This window comes from Ranitomeya imitator, chromosome 1 (genome assembly GCF_032444005.1).
Source record: "Ranitomeya imitator isolate aRanImi1 chromosome 1, aRanImi1.pri, whole genome shotgun sequence".
NCBI lineage: Eukaryota > Metazoa > Chordata > Amphibia > Anura > Dendrobatidae > Ranitomeya > Ranitomeya imitator.
Genome location: NC_091282.1, coordinates 109,266,783 through 109,286,785, shown reverse-complemented (window position 1 = coordinate 109,286,785; position 20,003 = coordinate 109,266,783).

Here is a 20,003-nt window from a genome sequence, read left to right as displayed (position 1 = left end):
AGCAAAAGATATTATCTAAATTATATGCAGAAGAAGACTAAGCAGTGTATGGGGGTGAGTCCGTTCCTCCTCGTGGTGCCCCTGGATAAAGCCTGATGCTGCAGGCCAAACTGAATGCGGACAAATGTAACTTTTGTGACTGGCAGAACGGAAGGTGTAATCTTCCAACTTTTATAGATAACAACTACGGGAATACCTGTCACAAATGAGAATATGATGAAGAAGTAGAATAGGAAGAATAATAACAGTGGAATAAAAAGAATATGTAGAATAGGAAGAATAATAATAGTTGAATAAAATGAATATGAAGAATGTAATAAAAAAAAAAAAATAGGTAGAAGATGAAGAAGAAGATGAATAAGGTGAAGAAGTTGATGTCAAAGATGCTGATGATGATGAAGATGAAAGTGTGGGAAAAGAAAAAAAAAAAGAAAAAAAAGAAGGGGAAGGGCGTGGAATAGTGAAACATCAATATCTGACAAAATAAAAAAAAAATTTACATAGTCAATATCTTTGTCACTCCGAACGTCTTAAAAAAAAACAAAAAACATGCTATTCTATTTGATTGGGATAAACCTCTATGACTTTAATGTCTCCGCCACCTCCCCAAATACATCCGGCATTATTCTTAGTTGTTTTCCTTCATGTAGAATGAACCTACAAGGAAAGAAAGGGTTTATTTTAATTCCGATATTTTGGTCCCATTGACTTGCATTGGGATCGGGTATCGGTATCGGCGATATCCGATATTTTTTGAATATCGGCCGATCCAAACCGATACCGATACTTTCCGATATCGGAAGGTATCGCTCAACACTAGTGTTGAGCGATACCTTCCGATATCGGAAAGTATCGGTATCGGATTGGATCGGCCGATATTCAAAAAATATCGGATATCGCCGATACCGATACCCGATCCCAATGCAAGTCAATGGGACCAAAATATCGGAATTAAAATAAACCCTTTCTTGCCTTGTAGGTTCATTCTACATGAAGGAAAACAACTAAGAATAATGCCGGATGTATTTGGGGAGGTGGCGGAGACATTAAAGTCATAGAGGTTTATCCCAATCAAATAGAATATCATGTTTTTTGTTTTTTTTTAAGACGTTCGGAGTGACAAAGATATTGACTATGTAAATTTTTTTTTTTATTTTGTCAGATATTGATATTTCACTATTCCACGCCCTTCCCCTTCTTTTTTTTCTTTTTTTTTTTTTCTTTTCCCACACTTTCATCTTCATCATCATCAGCATCTTTGACATCAACTTCTTCTTCACCTTATTCATCTTCTTCTTCATCCTTTACCTTTTTTTTTTTTTTTGATTACATTCTTCATATTCATTTTATTCAACTATTATTATTCTTCCTATTCTACATATTCTTTTTATTCCACTGTTATTATTCTTCCTATTCTACTTCTTCATCATATTCTCATTTGTGACAGGTATTCCCGTAGTTGTTATCTATAAAAGTTGGAAGATTACACCTTCCGTTCTGCCAGTCACAAAAGTTACATTTGTCCGCATTCAGTTTGGCCTGCAGCATCAGGCTTTATCCAGGGGCACCACGAGGAGGAACGGACTCACCCCCATACACTGCTTAGTCTTCTTCTGCATATAATTTAGATAATATCTTTTGCTCTGATATTAAGTCTTATGCTTAATGTTCTTCTGCTCTTTGTTCTGCAGCCTCTTGTTCTTCTGCTTCTCGGTCTTCCATGTCGTCGTCTCCAGGGTCGTCGTCTCCAGTGTCGTCATCTCCGCCGTCGTCGTCTCAGCTGTCGTCGTCTCCGCCGTCGTCGTCTCCGCCGTCGTCGTCTCCGCCGTCATCGGGGTGGTCTTCCGGGTCGTCGTCATCGTCATCGGGGTGGTCTTCCGGGTCGTCGACTTTAGGGTCTTCAACTTGGAAATGTAGCAGAAGGTACAAGAAGGCTGAGAAAATGCCAAGAACCAGCTGATGGAACTGGAACTCGGATGGCTACCCGAAGGTTCAAGAGCCTATGGAACTACCGAGGACCAGCTGACGTTACTGGAACCCGGTTACTAAGCAGGAGGTACCCATGCTAAAAAGCACTACCAAGGACCGCCTGACGTTGGCGGAACTCGGATACCCAGAAGGAGGCACCTAAGCCAAAGGCTCTGCCCGGAACCAGCTGACGGTACTGGAACCAGGATGGGGAGCAGAAGGTACAAGAGCAAAAGACACTGCCGAGAACCAGCTGACGGTACTGGAACCCGGATGGGTAGCCGAAGGTCCAAGAGCCAATGGAACTACCGAGGACCAGCTGACGTTACTGGAACCCGGTTACTAAGCAGGAGGTACCCGTGCCTGAAAGCACTACCAAGGACCACCTGACGTTGGTGGAACTTGGATACCCAGAAGGAGGCACCTAAGCCAAAGGCTCTGCCCGGAACCAGCTGACGGTACTGGAACCAGGATGGGGAGCAGAAGGTACAAGAGCAAAAGACACTGCCGAGAACCAGCTGACGGTGCTGGAACCAGGTGGTGGACCTGAAGGCCCACAGGAGAGGAGAGAACAGCTAGGCCGCGAGGCAGCCGCAGTTACCGAACCCCAACAGTCCTACAGGGGGAGCTGGGCCTACTGGCACTACAGAACCAGCCTTGACTACCAGTTCACGCAGCCCACATAGGAAGCTCCTAAACTGGAGGCACCCTGGAGTTGGCTAACCCGACCGCACCACGACGGGGCAAGCATAGGCGTCTCAGTGAGCTTGACACAACCCGGAAACAGCTGACGGTGCTGAAACCAGGCTTGGCACGAGGGAGTACCTGTGACAAGAACACTGCCGAGAACCAGCTGGCGGTGCTGGAACCCAGATGCGTTGCCCCAGTGTGCAAGAGCCAATGGCACGACCGAGGACCAGCTGGCGATGCTGGAACCCGGTTACTAAGCTGTAGGTGCCCGCGCTTAAAAGCACTACCAAGGACCGCCTGACGTTGGCGGAACTCGGATACCCAGGAGGAGGCACCTAAGCCAAAGGCTCGGCCTGGAACCAGCTGACGGTGCTGGAACCAGGTGGTGGACCCGAAGGCCCACAGGAGAGGAGAGAACAGCTAGGCCGCGAGGCAGCCGCAGTTACCGAACCCCAACAGTCCTACAGGGGGAGCTGGGCCTACTGGCACTACAGAACCAGCCTTGACTACCAGTTCACGCAGCCCACATAGGAAGCTTCTAAACTGGAGGCACCCTGGAGTTGGCTAACCCGACCGCACCACGACGGGGCAAGCATAGGCGTCTCAGTGAGCTTGACACAACCCGGAAACAGCTGACGGTGCTGAAACCAGGCTTGGCACGAGGGAGTACCTGTGTCAAGAACACTGCCGAGAACCAGCTGGCGGTGCTGGAACCCAGATGCGTTGCCCCTGTGTGCAAGAGCCAATGGCACGACCGAGGACCAGCTGGCGGTGCTGGAACCCGGTTACTAAGCTGTAGGTGCCCGCGCTTAAAAGCACTACCAAGGACCGCCTGACGTTGGCGGAACTCGGATACCCAGGAGGAGGCACCTAAGCCAAAGGCTCGGCCCGGAACCAGCTGACGGTGCTGGAACCAGGAGGTAGACCCGGAGGCCCACAGGAGAGGAGAGAACAGCTAGGCCGCGAGGCAGCCGCAGTTACCGAACCCCAACAGTCCTACAGGGGGAGCTGGGCCTACTGGCACTACAGAACCAGCCTTGACTACCAGTTCACGCAGCCCACATAGGAAGCTCCTAAACTGGAGGCACCCTGGAGTTGGCTAACCCGACCGCACCACGACGGGGCAAGCATAGGCGTCTCAGTGAGCTTGACACAACCCGGAAACAGCTGACGGTGCTGAAACCAGGCTTGGCACGAGGGAGTACCTGTGTCAAGAACACTGCCGAGAACCAGCTGGCGGTGCTGGAACCCAGATGCGTTGCCCCAGTGTACAAGAGCCAATGGCACGACCGAGGACCTGCTGGCGGTGCTGGAACCCGGTTACTAAGCTGTAGGTGCCCGCACTTAAAAGCACTACCAAGGACCGCCTGACGTTGGCGGAACTCGGATACCCAGGAGGAGGCACCTAAGCCAAAGGCTCGGCCCGGAACCAGCTGACGGTGCTGGAACCAGGAGGTAGACCCGAAGGCCCACAGGAGACGACAGAACAGCTAGGCCGCGAGGCAGCCGCAGTTACCGAACCCCAACAGTCCTACAGGGGGAGCTGGGCCTACTGGCACTACAGAACCAGCCTTGACTACCAGTTCACGCAGCCCACATAGGAAGCTCCTAAACTGGAGGCACCCTGGAGTTGGCTAACCCGACCGCACCACGACGGGGCAAGCATAGGCGTCTCAGTGAGCTTGACACAACCCGGAAACAGCTGACGGTGCTGAAACCAGGCTTGGCACGAGGGAGTACCTGTGTCAAGAACACTGCCGAGAACCAGCTGGCGGTGCTGGAACCCAGATGCGTTGCCCCAGTGTGCAAGAGCCAAAGGCACGACCGAGGACCAGCTGGCGGTGCTGGAACCTGGTTACTAAGCTGTAGGTGCCCGCGCTTAAAAGCACTACCAAGGACCGCCTGACGTTGGCGGAACTCGGATACCCAGGAGGAGGCACCTAAGCCAAAGGCTCGGCCCGGAACCAGCTGACGGTGCTGGAACCAGGAGGTAGACCCGAAGGCCCACAGGAGAGGAGAGAACAGCTAGGCCGCGAGGCAGCCGCAGTTACCGAACCCCAACAGTCCTACAGGGGGAGCTGGGCCTACTGGCACTACAGAACCAGCCTTGACTACCAGTTCACGCAGCCCACATAGGAAGCTCCTAAACTGGAGGCACCCTGGAGTTGGCTAACCTGACCGCACCACGACGGGGCAAGCATAGGCGTCTCAGTGAGCTTGACACAACCCGGAAACAGCTGACGGTGCTGAAACCAGGCTTGGCACGAGGGAGTACCTGTGTCAAGAACACTGCCGAGAACCAGCTGGCGGTGCTGGAACCCAGATGCGTTGCCCCAGTGTGCAAGAGCCAATGGCACGACCGAGGACCAGCTGGCGGTGCTGGAACCCGGTTACTAAGCTGTAGGTGCCCGCGCTTAAAAGCACTACCAAGGACCGCCTGACGTTGGCGGAACTCGGATACCCAGGAGGAGGCACCTAAGCCAAAGGCTCGGCCCGGAACCAGCTGACGGTGCTGGAACCAGGAGGTAGACCCGGAGGCCCACAGGAGAGGAGAGAACAGCTAGGCCGCGAGGCAGCCGCAGTTACCGAACCCCAACAGTCCTACAGGGGGAGCTGGGCCTACTGGCACTACAGAACCAGCCTTGACTACCAGTTCACGCAGCCCACATAGGAAGCTCCTAAACTGGAGGCACCCTGGAGTTGGCTAACCCGACGGCACCATGACGGGGCAAGCATAGGCGTCTCAGTGAGCTTGACACAACCCGGAAACAGCTGACGGTGCTGAAACCAGGCTTGGCACGAGGGAGTACCTGTGTCAAGAACACTGCCGAGAACCAGCTGGCGGTGCTGGAACCCAGATGCGTTGCCCCAGTGTGCAAGAGCCAATGGCACGACCGAGGACCAGCTGGCGGTGCTGGAACCCGGTTACTAAGCTGTAGGTGCCCGCGCTTAAAAGCACTACCAAGGACCGCCTGACGTTGGCGGAACTCGGATACCCAGGAGGAGGCACCTAAGCCAAAGGCTCGGCCCGGAACCAGCTGACGGTGCTGGAACCAGGAGGTAGACCCGAAGGCCCACAGGAGAGGAGAGGACAGCTAGGCCGCGAGGCAGCCGCAGTTACCGAACCCCAACAGTCCTACAGGGGGAGCTGGGCCTACTGGCACTACAGAACCAGCCTTGACTACCAGTTCACGCAGCCCACATAGGAAGCTCCTAAACTGGAGGCACCCTGGAGTTGGCTAACCCGACCGCACCACGACGGGGCAAGCATAGGCGTCTCAGTGAGCTTGACACAACCCGGAAACAGCTGACGGTGCTGAAACCAGGCTTGGCACGAGGGAGTACCTGTGTCAAGAACACTGCCGAGAACCAGCTGGCGGTGCTGGAACCCAGATGCGTTGCCCCAGTGTGCAAGAGCCAATGGCACGACCGAGGACCAGCTGGCGGTGCTGGAACCCGGTTACTAAGCTGTAGGTGCCCGCGCTTAAAAGCACTACCAAGGACCGCCTGACGTTGGCGGAACTCGGATACCCAGGAGGAGGCACCTAAGCCAAAGGCTCGGCCCGGAACCAGCTGACGGTGCTGGAACCAGGAGGTAGACCCGAAGGCCCACAGGAGAGGAGAGAACAGCTAGGCCGCGAGGCAGCCGCAGTTACCGAACCCCAACAGTCCTACAGGGGGAACTGGGCCTACTGGCACTACAGAACCAGCCTTGACTACCAGTTCACGCAGCCCACATAGGAAGCTCCTAAACTGGAGGCACCCTGGAGTTGGCTAACCCGACCGCACCACGACGGGGCAAGCATAGGCGTCTCAGTGAGCTTGACACAACCCGGAAACAGCTGACGGTGCTGAAACCAGGCTTGGCACGAGGGAGTACCTGTGTCAAGAACACTGCCGAGAACCAGCTGGCGGTGCTGGAACCCAGATGCGTTGCCCCAGTGTGCAAGAGCCAATGGCACGACCGAGGACCAGCTGGCGGTGCTGGAACCCGGTTACTAAGCTGTAGGTGCCCGCGCTTAAAAGCACTACCAAGGACCGCCTGACGTTGGCGGAACTCGGATACCCAGGAGGAGGCACCTAAGCCAAAGGCTCGGCCCGGAACCAGCTGACGGTGCTGGAACCAGGAGGTAGACCCGAAGGCCCACAGGAGAGGAGAGAACAGCTAGGCCGCGAGGCAGCCGCAGTTACCGAACCCCAACAGTCCTACAGGGGGAGCTGGGCCTACTGGCACTACAGAACCAGCCTTGACTACCAGTTCACGCAGCCCACATAGGAAGCTCCTAAACTGGAGGCACCCTGGAGTTGGCTAACCCGACCGCACCACGACGGGGCAAGCATAGGCGTCTCAGTGAGCTTGACACAACCCGGAAACAGCTGACGGTGCTGAAACCAGGCTTGGCACGAGGGAGTACCTGTGTCAAGAACACTGCCGAGAACCAGCTGGCGGTGCTGGAACCCAGATGCGTTGCCTATTAAAGATTGTCTTCCTAAAGCCCCAACTAGCGGTGCTGGAGCAAAGGGTAAGCAGGGGGAGCATAGTGTAGGCCGAAGCCTGCACTGGAGGCAGCTTTGTGTCAGCGTTGCGTTTGCAGGACACTTTGCCGGCTACACAGTGTGGGAACAGCTGGCGTTGCTGAACCCCACTAACACAATGGCGGGTGTTTTTCTAGCGATGTTAGAGCCCGTGGTGAAGCAGGAGGAGGAGGAGAGGAGCAGAGTGTAGGCCGAAGCCTAGTTGAACCAATTTCAAAGGAAACCTTTAACCCCCCCCTCAGGTGTTACAAAGTACAAGAGACACACCTTGTGCAGTATTAATGCTGCACAAGTGAAAGGTTGCTCTATTAATTTGTCTACTTGCACACGCTGAATGAAAGACGTACACAATTTAGCCCATTCTACAGTCAAACTGTAGTGGATGCGTGACTTGGCTTTTTAAGGAGACGCAGCACAGGTGTCCCAAATAACGCCTTGGTGCTTGGCGCAGCTTCCTGAGCGTTGTTATTTGCTGTACAGGAGTCTGCACTCTTGTGTTATCCCTTGGCAATGCCCTGTTAGAGCTGCCCGTCTTATGACCTCATTTCATGTTGGCCGGTGCGGTTAACGATGGCCATAAATCCCAGACCCACAGTGCCTTTTCATAAAGTAACACTGCGGTGCTGGGATTCGTGGCCTTGAGCAGTAAATATTTTGGCCGCTCACACACGTCCTTACACCTGCTTCAGACTGGGCGGCCTCTGCTGATCCCTTCTCGCATGCCGCGGCCATGAGGCTGCACAGTCTGAAGAAGGCGGAAGGAGATGAGTTAAGACAGGCGAAGATATGCACTGCTCGTGCCCATCAATCACACCCTCGCAGTCAAAATAAGTAAGACAACGAGGGGCGTTGTGTCGGGCATGGCGGACGCACAGGCACAGCCAGCCAACCAATGATGTCAGAAGACGGGCAGCGCTAACAATGGGGGTGCTGCGTGTCATTAGAAAGGAAAGTCACACCTCAGGGACAGTGGAATGGTCTCAATGAGACACATTTTGTACGTGTTGAGTTCCACGTGGGCAAGGAGAAAAAGTCAGCCACCTTGTACAAATGCAGCAGTACTGCTGTACAAGGTGGCTGTTATACATAGAAACACCTGGGGGTGGGGGGCAGGCTCCCTTCAATTTCAGTTCATGTGCCTGCGTGGCGTTTGCAGGACACGTTGCCGGCTACACAGCAGGGGAACAGCTGGTGGTGCTGAACCCCACTAACACATTGGCTGGTGTTTTTCTCTGTGCAGCTAGCACTTCCGGGCAGAAACTGGAGGTGTTTGAGCCCAGGGTCAGCAGGAGGAGGAGAGGAGCAGAGTGTAGGCCGAAGCCTGCACTGGTGGCAGCTTTTGGTCAGTTGTGCCAGCGTGGCTTGTGCTGGACACGATGCCGGCTACACAGCGGGGGAACAGCTGGCGGTGCTGAACCCCACTGACACAATGGTGGGTGTTTTTCTCTGTGCAGCTAGCATGTCCGGGCAGAAACTGGCGGTGTTTGAGCCCAGGGTCAGCAGGAGGAGGAGAGGAGCAGAGTGTAGGCCGAAGCCTGCACTGGTGGCAGCTTTTGGTCAGTTGTGCCAGCGTGGCTTGTGCTGGACACGATGTCGGCTACACAGCGGGGGAACAGCTGGCGGTGCTGAACCCCACTAACACAATGGTGGGTGTTTTTCTCTGTGCAGCTAGCATGTCCGGGCAAAAACTAGCGGTGTTTGAGCCGAGGGTCAGCAGGAGAGGAGCAGAGTGTAGGCCGAAGCCTAGTTGAACCAATTTCAAAGGTAACCTTTAACCCCCCCTCAGGTGTTGCAAGGTACAAGCGCCACACCTTGAACTGCATTAATGATGCACAAGTCAAAGGTTGCTCTCTTAATTTTGCTCCTTGCACACGCTGAATAAAACACGTACACTATTTAGCCCATTATACTGTCAAACAGTAGTGGAGGCGTGACTTGTCTTTTTAAGGAGACGCAGCACAGGTGTACAAATTTACACCTAGGTGCTGGGCGCAGATTCCTTACCGTTGTTATTTGCAGTACAGGAAACTGCGCTCTTGTGTTATCCCTTGGCAATACCCTGTTAGTGCAGGCCATCTCATGACCTCATTTCATGTTGGCCGGTGCGGTTAACGATGGCCATAAATCCCAGACCCACAGTGCCTTTTCCTAAAGTCACACTGCGGTGCTGGGATTTGTGGCCTTGTGCAGTAAATATTTTCGCCGCTCACACATGTCCTTACACCTGCTTCAGACTGGGCGGCCTCATCTGATCCCTTATCGCATGCCGCGGCCATGAGGCCGCACAGTCAGAAGAAGGCGGAAGGAGGGGAGTGAAGACAGGGGAACATATGCACTGCTCGTGCCCATCAATCACACCCTCGCAGTCAAAATATATGAGACAACGAGGGGCGTTGTGTCGGGCAGGGCGGACGCACAGGCACAGCCAGCCAACCAATGATGTCAGAAGACGGGCAGCGCTAACAATGGGGGTGCTGCGTGTCATTAGAAAGGAAAGTCACACCTCAGGGACAGTGGAATGGTCTCAATGAGACACATTTTGTACGTGTTGAGTTCCACGTGGGCAAGGAGAAAAAGTCAGCCACCTTGTACAAATGCAGCAGTACTGCTGTACAAGGTGGCTGTTATACATAGAAACACCTGGGGGTGGGGGGCAGGCTCCCTTCAATTTCAGTTCATGTGCCTGCGTGGCGTTTGCAGGACACGTTGCCGGCTACACAGCAGGGGAACAGCTGGCGGTGCTGAACCCCACTAACACATTGGCTGGTGTTTTTCTCTGTGCAGCTAGCACTTCCGGGCAGAAACTGGCGGTGTTTGAGCCCAGGGTCAGCAGGAGGAGGAGAGGAGCAGAGTGTAGGCCGAAGCCTGCACTGGTGGCAGCTTTTGGTCAGTTGTGCCAGCGTGGCTTGTGCTGGACACGATGCCGACTACACAGCAGGGGAACAGCTGGCGGTGCTGAACCCCACTAACACATTGACTGGTGTTTTTCTCTGTGCAGCTAGCAGTTCCGGGCAAAAACTAGCGGTGTTTGAGCCCAGGGTCAGCAGGAGAGGAGCAGAGTGTAGGCCGAAGCCTAGTTGAACCAATTTCAAAGGTTACCTTTAACCCCCCCTCAGGTGTTGCAAGGTACAAGAGCCACACCTTGTGCAGCATTAATGCTGCACAAGTAAAAGGTTGCTCTATTTAATTTGCTCCTTGCACACGCTGAATAAAACACGTACACTATTTAGCCCACTATACTGTCAAACAGTAGTGGAGGCGTGACTTGTCTTTTTAAGGAGATGCAGCACAGGTGTCAAAATTTACACCTAGCTGCTGGGCGCAGATTCCTGAGCGTTGTTATTTGCTGTACAGGAGTCTGCGCTATTGTGATCCCTTGGTCATGCGCTGTGAGCGCTTCCTGTCTTCTGACCTCATTTCATGTCGGCCGTTGCGGTTAGCGATGGACATGAATCCCAGACCCACAGTGTGTTTTCAAAAAATCACACTGCGTGGCTGGGATTCGTGGCCTTGTGCAGTAAATATGTTTGACACTCACACATGTCCTTACACCAGCTTCAGACTGGGCGGCCTCATCTGATCCCTTATCGCCTGCCGCGGCCATGAGGACACCCAGTCTGAACAAGGCGGAAGGAGATGAGTGAACACAGGCAAACATATGCACTGCACATGCCCATCAATCACACCCTCGCTGTCCAAAAAAATAAGACACCGAGGGGCGTTGTTTCGAGCAGGGCAGACGCACAGGCGCAGCCAGCTAACCAATGATGTCAAAAGACGGGCAGCGCTAACAAGGGTGGTGCTGCGTATCATTAGAAAGGAAAGTCACACCTCAGGGACAGTGGAATGGTCTCAATGAGACACATTTTGTACGTGTTGAGTTCCACGTGGGCAAGGAGAAAAAGTCAGCCACCTTGTACAAATGCAGCAGTACTGCTGTACAAGGTGGCTGTTATACATAGAAACACCTGGGGGTGGGGGGCAGGCTCCCTTCAATTTCAGTTCATGTGCCTGCGTGGCGTTTGCAGGTCACGTTGCAAGCTACACAGCAGGGGAACAGCTGGCGTTGCTGAACCCCACTGACACATTGACTGGTGTTTTTCTCTGTGCAGCTCGCATGTCCGGGCAAAAACTGGCGGTGTTAGAGCCCAGGGTCAGCAGGAGGAGGAGAGGAGCAATGTGTAGGCCGAAGCCTGCACTGGTGGCAGCTTTTGGTCGGTTGTGCCAGCGTGGCTTGTGCTGGACACGATGCAAGCTACACAGCAGGGGAACAGCTGGCGTTGCTGAACCCCACTGACACTGACTGGTGTTTTTCTCTGTGCAGATCGCATGTCCGGGCAAAAACTGGCGGTGTTAGAGCCCAGGGTCAGCAGGAGGAGGAGAGGAGCAGAGTGTAGGCCGAAGCCTAGTTGAACCAATTTCAAAGGTTACCTTTAACCCCCCCTCAGGTGTTGCAAGGTACAAGAGCCACACCTTGTGCAGCATTAATGCTGCACAAGTAAAAGGTTGCTCTATTTGGTTTGCTCCTTGCACACGCTGAATAAAACACGTACACTATTTAGCCCATTATACTGTCAAACAGTTGTGGAGGCGTGACTTGTCTTTTTAAGGAGACGCAGCACAGGTGTCAAAATTTGCACCTAGGTACTGGGCGCAGATTCCTGAGCGTTGTTATTTGCTGTACAGGAGTCTGCGCTATTGTGATCCCTTGGCCATGCGCTGTGAGCGCTTCCTGTCTTCTGACCTCATTTCATGTCGGCCGTTGCGGTTAGCGATGGACATGAATCCCAGACCCACAGTGTGTTTTCAAAAAATCACACTGCGTGGCTGGGATTCGTGGCCTTGTGCAGTAAATAGGTTTGCCGCTCACACATGTCCTTACACCTGCTCCAGACTGGGCGGCCTCAGCTGATCCCTTATCGCCTACCACGGCCAGGAGGCCGCACAGTCTGAAGAAGGCGGAAGGAGATGAGTTAAGACAGGTGAACATATGCACTGCTCGTGCCCATAAACCACACCCTCGCTGACAAAATAAATATGACAACGAGGGGCGTTGTTTCTAGCAGGGCGGATGCACAGGCGCAGCCAGCTAACCATGATGACAAAAGACGGGAAACGCTACCAAGGGGGGTGCTGCGTATCATTAGAAAGGAAAGTCACACCTCAGGGACAGTGGAATGGTCTCAATGAGACACATTTTGTACGTGTTGAGTTCCACGTGGGCAAGGAGAAAAAGTCAGCCACCTTGTACAAATGCAGCAGTACTGCTGTACTATGTGGCTGTTATACATAGAAACACCTGGGGGGGTGGGGCCAGGTTCCCTTTAATTTCAGTTCATGTGCCTGCGTGGCGTTTGCAGGTCACGTTGCCGGCTACACAGCAGGGGAACAGCTGGCGTTGCTGAACCCCACTAACACATTGGCTGGTGTTTTTCTCTGTGCAGCTAGCACTTCCGGGCAAAAACTAGCGGTGTTTGAGCCCAGGGTCAGCAGGAGGAGGAGAGGAGCAGAGTGTAGGCCGAAGCCTGCACTGGTGGCAGCTTTTGTTCTGTTGTGCCAGCGTGGCTTGTGCTGGACACGTTGCCGACTACACAGCAGGGGAACAGCTGGCGGTGCTGAACCCCACTGACACATCACCTAGTGTTTTTTCTGTGTAGACAACACTTCCAGGTGGCAACTGACAGTGTTGAAACCCAGGGAATCAAAGAGGAGCAGAGTGTAGGCCGAAGCCTGCAGTGGAGGAAGTTGAAAGGGAACCTTTAACCCCCCCCCCCCAGGCATTTGTTGCTGAAAGAGCCATCTTGTACAGCAGTAATACTGCACATGGAAAATGGTGGCTCCGAAAATTATGCTCCTTGCAAACGCTGAAGTACACACTCATATAATGTGTCCCCTCACACCGTCAAACCATCCCGGAAGTGGGACTTGCCTTTGTAATGTGACACAACACAGCCGTCATTCCAACCCCCTTGGTGCCGGGCGCCACCTCCTCAACGTTGTTTGGTTCTGTCACGGAGCCCGCGCTGTAATGTTATCCCTTGGCCATGCACAGTTAGCGGTGCCCGTCTTCTGACATCATGTAGGTGTCAGGCTGGCAGTGCCTGTGCGTCCAAGCTGCCCGAGATCCAACCTTGCAGTGTCATCTAATGTAGTCCCACTGCGGGCCAGGGATCTATGGGCATGCGCAGTGCATATCATCGCCTCTCACTCACCTCCTTCCTGCTTCTTCAGACTGTGCGGCGTCACGGCCGTGGCATGCTATTAGGGATCAGCTGACGCCGCCTAGTCTGAAGAAGCGTGAAGAAGGGGAGTGAGAGGCTAGTAGATGCACTGCGCATGGCCATGGATACCAGGCCCACTGTGGGATCACATTAGACGACACTGCGAGGTGTGATTTCGGGCAGCGTGGACGCACAGGCGCAGCCAGGACGACAACAAATGATGTCAGAGGACGGGCAGCGCAAACTGTGCATGGCCAAGGGATAACATAACAGCGCAGGGTCCATGACGGAATCAAACAACGCTAAGGAGGCAGCGCACGGTGCCAAGGGGGTAGCAATGACGTCTGTGCTGCGTCACATTACAAAGGAAAGTCCCACCTCCGGGACGGTTGGACGGTGTGAGGGGACACATTACATGAGTGTGTAGTTTAGCGTTTGCAAGGAGCATAATTTCAAGAGCGACCTTTCCCTTGTGCAGTATTAGTGCTGCACATGGTGGCTCTTTCAGTAACAAACGCCTAGGGGGGGGGGACAGGTCCCCTTACATTTTAGTTGTGCCAGCGTGGCGGTCGCATGACACGTTGCCGGATACACAGCTGGGGATCAGCTGACGTTACTGAACCCCAATAACAGAGGAGCGACTGATGACTGTGCACACAGCACTTCCAGGCACCAACTGGCGGTGTTAGAGCCCAGGGACAGCAGGAGGAGCAGATTGGAGGTATTGCCGCACACACAGCTGGGGATCAGCTGACGTTACTGAACCCCAATAACAGAGGAGCGACTGTTGACTGTGCACACAGCACTTCCAGGCACCAACTGGCGGTGTTAGAGCCCAGGGACAGCAGGAGGAGCAGATTGGAGGTATTGCCGCACACACAGCTGGGGATCAGCTGACGTTACTGAACCCCAATAACAGAGGAGCGACTGTTGACTGTGCACACAGCACTTCCAGGCACCAACTGGCGGTGTTAGAGCCCAGGGACAGCAGGAGGAGCAGATTGGAGGTATTGCCGCACACACAGCTGGGGATCAGCTGACGTTACTGAACCCCAATAACAGAGGAGCGACTGTTGACTGTGCACACAGCACTTCCAGGCACCAACTGGCGGTGTTAGAGCCCAGGGACAGCAGGAGGAGCAGATTGGAGGTATTGCCGCACACACAGCTGGGGATCAGCTGACGTTACTGAACCCCAATAACAGAGGAGCGACTGTTGACTGTGCACACAGCATTTCCAGGCACCAACTGGCGGTGTTAGAGCCCAGGGACAGCAGGAGGAGCAGAGGAACAGAGTGTAGGCCGAAGCCTGATTGGAGCAAGTTGAAAGGGAACCTTTAACCCCCCCCCAAGACGTTTGTAGCTGAAAGAGCCATCTTGTGCAGCACTAACGATGCAAAAGGAAAAGGTGGTTCTTTTAATTATGCTCCTTGCAAACACCGAAGTAAACACTAAAAATGTGTCCCCTTATACCGTTAAACCGTCCCAGAGGTGCGAATTTCCTTCGTAATGGGACACAGCACAGCTGTCATTCCTATCCCCTTGGTGCCGTGCGCTGCCTCCTCAGCGTTGTTTTAAGCTGTCACGGAGTCTGCGCTGTTCTGTTAGCCCTTGGCCATGCCCAATTAGCGCTGCCTGTCTTCTGACATAATTTGGTGTCAGGCTGTCACTGCCTGTGCGTCCACGCTGCTCCAGATCCCACCTCGCAGTCTCGTCCAACGTAATCCCACTGCGGGCCTTGGAACCATGGACATGCACAGTGCATATCCTCTACTCTCACTCCCCTCCTTCCCTCTTCTTCAGACTGTGCAGTGTCACGGCCGTGGCATGCTATTAGGGATCAGCTGACGGCGCACAGTCAAAAGAAGGCGGAGGGAAATGAGCGAGAGCCCGAGGGGAAGATATGCACTGCGCATGCCCATGGATCCCAGGCCCGCAGTGTGACACAATCAGAAGACACAGCGAGGCGGGATCTCGGGCAGCGCGGCCGCACAGGCGCAGCCAGCCTGACACCAAATTATGTCAGAAGACAGGCAGCGCAAATAGGGCATGCCCAAGGGATAACAGAACAGCGCAGGCTCCGTGACAGCTTAAAACAACGCTGAGGAGGCAGCGCATGGCACCAAGGGGGTAGGAATGACGGCTGTGCTGCGTCACATTGCGAAGGAAAGTCCCAGCTCCGGGACAGTATAACGGTATCAGTGAACACATTTTATAAGTGTTAAGTTCTGCGTGTGCAAGGAGCTAAAAAAAAAGAGCTACCTTTTCCTTGTGCAGCATTACTGCTGCACAAGATGGCTCTTTGAGTAACAAACGACGGGGGGGGGGAACAGGTTCCCTTACATTTAGGTTGTTGTGCCAGCGTGGCGGTCGCAGGACACATTGCCGGCTACACAGCTGGGGATCAGCTGACGTTACTGAAACCCAATAACACTGGGTCGTATGTTTTTACTGTGCAGCCTGCACTTCTGAGCCGCAACTGGCGGTGTTGGAGCCCAGGAACAGCAGTTCAGGTGGTAGAAAGATGAACACAGCAGGAGACCTGGATGACACCCAATTACTTAATCAGGCAGAGGAGTGGCAAATTCCTGCGAGATCCAGGCCTGGTTCATTTTCAGGAAAGTAAGCCGGTCAACGTTATCGGAGGATAGTCGCATGCGACGGTCTGTTAGTACACCACCTGCGGCACTAAAGACACGTTCCGATAAGACACTAGCCGCAGGGCAAGCCAGCACCTCCAATGCATACTGGCTTAGCTCTGGCCATGTATCCAGCTTAGAGACCCAAAACTTAAACGGGGAAGAGCCGTCTGGGAGTACAGTAAGAGGGCAAGCCATGTAGTCTGTCACCATCTGACGGAACCGTTGCCTCCTGCTGACTGGAGCCGCCGGTGATGGTGTAGACATTTGGGGCGGGCACACAAAAGTGTGCCAGAGTTGTGCCATACTGGGCTTGCCTTGGGCAGAGGCACTGCTTCTGCTCCCTCTTTGGGCAGAGCCTCCCCCACTGCCTCGACGCACTGAGCTGCTTTGTAAAGAACTAGCAGCACTCCTCTCAGTTGGACAGGAGAAGATGATGGAATTCACCAGTGTGTCGTGGTACTCCCGCAATTTACGCTCCCGGGTCAACGCAGGGATGAGGTTTTGGACGTTGTCCCGGTAGCGAGGATCGAGGAGGGTGAACACCCAATAATCAGGCATGTTGAGAATGTGGTCGATGCGGCGGTCGTTTCTCAGGCACTGCAGCATGAAATCCACCATGTGCTGCAGAGTGCCAACTGGCCCAGAAACGCTGTCCCCTGCTTGAGACATGATCTCTGCCCGCTCGTCATCACCCCACCCTCGCTGTACACACTGACCACTGGACAATTGTGTCGCTCCCTCCTCTGGACGGAGCTCTTCCTCCTCCATTGACTCCTCCTCATCCTCCTCACAAATTGGCCCCTGCGTACCCCTTTGTGAGGAACCACGTGGCGCTGACTCTCCAGAAGCTGATGGAAAAGGTGACTCCTCATCCTCCACCTCTTCCACAACATCATCCCTTAACCCTTGCAAAGTTTGCTGAAGCAGGCAGATAAGGGGGACAGTCATGCTGACTAGTGCATCATCTGCACTTGCCATCCGCATGGAATAATCAAAAGGACGCAAAACCTGGCAGACGTCCTTCATAGTGGCCCACTCTGTGGTTGTGAAGTCTGATCGGCGCTGACTGCGACTTCTTTGCGCCTGATGCAGCTGGTACTCCATAACTGCTTGCTGCTGCTCACACAACCGCTCCAACATATGTAACGTGGAATTCCACCGGGTAGGTAGGTCACATATGATGCGGTGTTCCGGAAGGCGGAATCGGCGCTGCAGAGCAGCAATGCGGGATCTGGCCAAGCTGGAACGCCGCAAGTGAGCACACTCTAGGCGGACCTTGTGCAGCAGGGCATCAAGATCCGGATAGTCCCTCAGAAAACTCTGCACAGCCAAATTGAGCACATGTGCCAGACATGGGATGTGAGTGAGGTTGCCAAGGGCCAAAGCTGCCACCAGATTTCGGCCATTGTCACACACTACCATGCCTGGCTGGAGATTCGCTGGCAGTAACCACACATCGCTCTCCTGCTTGATGGCATTCCAGAGCTCCTGCGCTGTGTGGCTTCGATGCCCCAATGAAACTAGTTTCAAGACGGCCTGCTGACGTTTGGCCACGGCTGTGCTCATGTCGGTCATAGGTAAACGTTCACGGGTCCATGTGGAGGTGGACTGTGACGGATCCTGCAGAGAGGAATCTGAGGAACTGGTGTAAGAGGAGGAGTCGATGCGTACAGACTGGATTCCTGCAATCCTTGGAGTGGGCAGGACACGTCCTGCGCCACTCGCACGATCTGTACCTGGCTCAACAACATTAACCCAATGGGCAGTGAGGGAAACATATCGCCCCTGTCCATGCTGACTGGTCCACGCATCGGTGGTGAGGTGGACCTTGCTACTGACGGCGTTCAGTAGCGCATGTTTTATGTTTGCCTCAACATGCCTGTGCAGGGCAGGGACAGCCTGCCTGCTGAAGTAAAAGCGGCTGGGCACCTTGTACTGTGGGACTGCCAATGCCATCAAGTCACGGAAGCTGTCAGTCTCCACCAGCCTGAACGAGAGCATTTCCAGGGACAACAGTTTGGCAATGCCTGCATTCAGAGCCTGTGCTCGGGGGTGGTTGGCCGAGAATGCCCGCCTTTTCTCCCATGCCTGTACTACCGATGGCTGTAGAGTAGACTGGGAGTGTGAGGATGACTGGGAAGGTGGTGCTGTGGGTGGAATTACACTAGGTCTCTGGACAACAGTGGAGGAAGAGGCAACACAAGATGAAGAGGTGGTAGCTGCCGCTGTTGGTTGGCCTATGTCTTCACTGTGTTTCTGTAACTCCACCGCGTGCCTGGTCCGCACATGTTTCCACATATTTGTGGTATTGAGGTTGCTGACACTTTTACCTCTTTTTACTTTCTGATGACACAGCTTGCATTTGACAAAACAAATGTCATCTGCAACTGTGTCAAAAAAGGACCAGGCACTGCAAGTCTTGGGAGCGCCCTCTTTGGCTTTGGAAAGAGACAGGCTCCTAACGGGTGCCAAAGTGGAGGCTACAGGCTCCGCAGTCTTCCCCCTCCCTCTCCCTCTTTGGCCCGTAAGGGGAAGCTCTTCCTCAGAGCTGCTCCCACCACCTTCCTGTTCCTCACGCCACGATGGGTCAAGGACCTCATCATCTCCACTACCCTCTGCCACCAACTGCTCCTCCTGGGTAGTCTCGGCAGCACAGTACGCATCAGAAAGCGGCACCTGAGTTTCATCATCAGATGCGTACTGCGCTGTGGTCACCGGAGGCACTGGCCCACCTGCCTCTTCAGAGTCAGAGAGAAAAAGCTGTTGGGCATCACTGCACACTGCCTCTTCTTCCATTTCTCCAATGCTGCTTGGCTGGCCCCCTGTTTCCAAGCCAAGAGATTCAGAGAACAGAAGTAGAGACGGCTCCTGTCCTGGGCTCTCTGACTGCCTGGCCAATTTGGCAGGTGGTGAAGAGACAGATGGCTGCTCTCCAGTGCTCTGTGCCTGAGAGGATGTGGCACTAACTGAAGTCGATGCCGAGGCGTTAGCTGCCATCCACCCGACAACGGCTTCAATTTGGTCTTCACGCAGCAGCGGTGCACGGTGCTCTCCGACAAAGCTGCGCATGAAGGACTGTTCCCTGCTGAAACTGAGTGACGACGAGTCACCGGCGCCCGCAGCAGGCACAGAATCACCACGTCCTCTCCCTGCTCCTCTCCCTGCTCCGCGCCCACGCCCACGTGCCTTACTCCCTGCCCTCTTCATCTTGGTTGACAGATAAAGATAAGCAGAAAAGTACTAAGGCCTTAGCGTGCTTATTCCTGAAATGCTCCTCCTAACAGGTGTAAGAAACACTAATGTTGTAAAGTGTGGACTAAACTTTATTATTTTTCAAATGTGGCCTACACAAGTGTTAAGTTGTGTTTGGTGAACTTTACTTTTTTTTTTGTGCAGATCGGGCTACAGAGCTAGTTTAAATCACACGGAGACCGTGCAGACAGCCGTAAACGGCGCTGCAAGGCCCAAAAACCCCCCTCTAGGTTATCCTATGTAGTGTTTTTCCACTATTTAGCTGGAGACGGGTGGAAAGACACTAATAGGAATTTTTTTTTTTAAATTTTAAACAGGCTGCACTATTTGAAAAAAAGGAAATTGTTTTTCAAGGTATGAGGCAGTAACGCACCCTGAGCTGAATCCAACCGGCTATAGCTGCACACAGACTACAGGGCGAGCTGCGCTCACACAGAGACCGTGCAGACAGCCGTAAACGGCGCTGCAAGGCCAAAAAACCCTCCTCTAGGTTATCCTATGTAGTATTTTTCCACTATTTAGCTGGAGACGGGTGGAAAGACACTAATAGGATTTTTTTTTTTAAAATTTTAAACAGGCTGCACTATTTGAAAAAAAAGGAAATTGTTTTTCAAGGTATGAGGCAGTAACACACCCTGAGCTGAATCCAACTGGCTAGAGCTGCACACAGACTACAGGGCGAGCTGCGCTCACA